Genomic DNA, 3,971 nt, shown 5'->3' on the forward strand with positions numbered 1-3,971 from the left:
AAAACACTACAGCAAATGTTGATGGTTTCAGAAGAGTTATTGGAAAGATCTGAGGCCAGAAAGCTAACTCACAGTGAGACACAAAAAAATCTGAGTGCATTTATCTTTGTAAAAATATAAGAAGAGTTTATTTTTACACAATCTCTAGTAACTACAGAAGTAGAAAATTAATGATACTAGAGGACCTCTTAATCTAACAGAAGACAATGAGTTTCAATGATGAGGTCAAGAGAGAAAGCTAGAAGAATTTATATCAGAAAGAAGGCATTTTCTTTTAACAGTGCATGTTACTGAATACTGGACCGGCCTATTGGGGACATAGTAGATTCTTCATGTGCCTGAAGTATTTAGTTCTAAATAAAATGCATTTCTAAATAATAAACATTAGTGAGATGAGAAGCTATAGGACAGAAGAAATACTTGATGAAAATCTTTGTTATGTGTAGGAAGGTAGAATTGCAATTGTCAATGATTTTGAGTATGAAGAATCATATTTTACACTTATTAGACATAACTGGACATCTTTTAAATACTCATGAGCAACTTTTTTTTTTAAGGCTATTAAAAGCAAGTTCAAACCGCCTTCAGGGATAAATGAATACCACATGCTGTCTTAGATCCTAACAAGTTTTCACTTCTGAAGAATAAACAATAAATGGGCATTAGTCTTAAAATTTATTTTTTTAAACTCTCTGTCCATAGCTCTCTGTGTGCTTTGAACAAAGGGAATTAATTGAATTAGATTTCAAAAGAACTCAGAGAAATAACATCTCAAAGAAATGACCAAAAACTTGGAACTTTTCTTTCTCAAAAAAAAAAAAAAAAAAGTGCTTGTTGAGGGACATTTGCCACACAGTTTGTTGGAGAAATAGCCAAACCACTACCTAGAAAACAGCTGAGCCCAGAAGAGGCTTTAGGAGGTATCTAGATATTTGTCTTAGGAAGTGGTCATAAAAAAGAGAGGTAGTTCTGAATTCTTAGAAACTCTGCGATGTTGAGGTCCCAGGTTTGAAGAGAAGATCTGAAGAGGTCTTCCATAGGAACAATGTCCATCCTTTCTCAAAAACATCAATTACTGAACTTAGGGAAACAATCTGAGGGTAATTTCTGGTTGTCTTTAAACTTGTTTTCTTCTCTAAATTGCATACAAATTAGCCATCTGGGATAGCTAATTCAATGGCTGGTTGAGTTTCCTTTAATGTCGTTCTTTTTAGCAGGAACTCAGTCTCAACTATGAAGTTCTGAAATAGCAAAAGTTTAGCAGAGGCATAATGTTTACATATTTTGTTAATATTTTCACTTTTATGTTTAATAAATAGTGAAACTGGACACTTATTTAAAGAAAAATAATATCAATATTAAAAAAGCAAAAAGAATAAATAAAACCAGTGCTTCTAAATATTTATTCACTGAACATTTAGAGAAATAAAAATTATTTCTTATCTAAGGAGCCCCACAGCCAGGACATTCAAAGTCTTATTTACATTCATAGTGACTAAAGAGTTCCATTAGGAGCAAGGTTAAACATGACAATGAAATACCTGCAATTATGCTTATATATGTGCTTATTTAGAGGACCTGTTCTTTCTGACATATGTAGCTTTTATATATGGTGCTATTATATGATGTTGACTGGACATGTTGTTGACTACCAAACCACTAAAAGTGAACAACATTGACATCCTTAAAACTGAACTCACAAATATGTAGATTAAAATAAACACAAGTAAATCCAGACATTTGAAAACGATTGACCAGCTGACAGAAGAGCTGCCTTGATCACAGAGGGATCATAAAAAAGACCTAAGAAACAGGAATTCCCAAAGACTACTACAAACATTATGTCTAAAAATTCAAAAGCTCGAGGACAAAATTGTCTGTCTTCAAAATGAGGTTGTTTGGTTTTTGGTTTTGTTTTTTTTTTTTTAAACAAGAAGCCTGCATTGTAATTTTTAACCATATCTAATTAATGGTTTATCTTATGTATCATACACATCAGAATATGTCCTGTACTTTTTAAAGATTTCTGAAAAAAAGAATGTCATATTTCATCCTCAGTCTGATTTGGCAGATACCAATCCAATTTTGGACATATTGTGTAAAGTTTTATGCACTTGAATCTTTAGAAAAGATAAGTAAATATATTGCAGAATCACAGAAATTAACTAGCTCAACCAGAATTAAATGAAATAAATCAAGTAGTTATATAGACTTTTTGGAGTTAGAATAATAGCACTATTACCTAATTGTGTCTTTACAGGTAATGAAGATATAACTCTGCTTTTTAGGATTACAAATGAGAAATTTCTTTTACATATAAATTTAATAAATCTTTTCAAATATTCTGTTCACTGAAAATAAAATACAAATCACAAGTAGTGACATGTTCAGCATTTGAAATCTGGAAATGGAGCTATAAATTATGTTTCTTAAATGATAGATAACTGAATCAGGACGTCTGGTATAATGTACAATAATTTCTAATTTAAAACATGAGCTTGTGATGTTGAAAAATCAATACAATGAAAAATCCTCCAGAGTTGAAGAATGTGAGCAGATCATACAGGAACAAAAAGCTGAAGCTGCTAATATACTTGACCAACAGGAAAAAAAAAAAAATCTGTTCTTGAAATTGAAAAACTAGACAAGACCTTACAGTCACTGCATCTGGATGTAATAGCTTCCCAGCAGAAACACAAAGTGGAACTTGCTCAGCTAGAACAGCAGATAACACAGCTTGAAAGAGACCTTACAGATGCCAGGAAACTTTACAGTCAAAAAGATCAGGTATGCTTTTGCTATGAGAACGAGCAAAACAGCTATCTCTTCAGAAATCACATTGCCAAATAGAATGTGAAGGAGCTGGGCATGCACTGCTTCATACATATTTGTTATGAATCCTAGAGAAAAAAAATACTTTATCAGAAATTTTGTAAGTACATATTTCTCCTGTGTTTGTCTCTAAATTCAAGATATGTTAGAGTTTGTGATAGCAATGCTGTCAAAATGCATAGTGATAAAAATAAAATGAATACAGTAATATGACTTCTTCTGTTATGTTTGTAGATATTTTTATAAATGCATTTGCCAGTTTTAACTGCAAAACCCATTCATACTCATTTTCAATGTCAGAAATCTATCTTGTCATACTTTTTCTTGGGATAAAAGGTACATAGGCCTAGGAGTTTTATTTACTCTTTTTACCTTTCTCTGTGAATGTTTCCAGCACAAAAAAGGTTCATAAGGTGAAAAGGTTTGGGCTTTGTTAATAGCATAATATCTGTGTCACTAAACCACACAATAGACAGAAAAATTTGTACTTGTTTGGGAACTTTGCCAAACACATAATTTCAATTAGCAATGACAGCATTTAGGATACTCTTAATTGTTTCTGTCCTTTTTATTTTTTTTTTTACTAATATACTGAAATTAATAAAAATCAACATCCTCCTAATTTTGTGAGTGGGTTTCAGAAAGAGATGTACAAGGTATAGGCTCTCTGCAGACAGCTTAGAAATCAGCTCGTGAGGAAGAAGTGTTGATTATTTAATATCTAATTTTTTTAATAAAACAAAAAAAATCCAACAGAAGGGAATGAACCCCCCAACAATCTCTGCCTTGTAATTAGAACCTTTTTATTTTTTACTGAATAAACAGAAAGAAATGGAAACATTACTGTGGCAGGATATTATATGCTGTCTATTAAGTTTTACACACCTGAAAAAATATGTTAATACAAATAATTGTTGTCATGTTAACATCACCAGTTTCAAGCTGTCTGAAACAATTTTACATTCTCAATAAAGAATGTTTAACATTTGAACCAAAAACAGTACAGCACGAATAATTAAAGGCTTAAGTTAAATACATAGACAGTCATTTAAATTTAGATCTGCAATAACATTTACTATTATTCTCTAAGGCTTTGACTGTGCTTGACAGAAACAAAGTACTCTGGGATTAATTTCAAG

Source organism: Haliaeetus albicilla, chromosome 3, assembly GCF_947461875.1.
Source record: "Haliaeetus albicilla chromosome 3, bHalAlb1.1, whole genome shotgun sequence".
NCBI classification, from domain to species: domain Eukaryota; kingdom Metazoa; phylum Chordata; class Aves; order Accipitriformes; family Accipitridae; genus Haliaeetus; species Haliaeetus albicilla.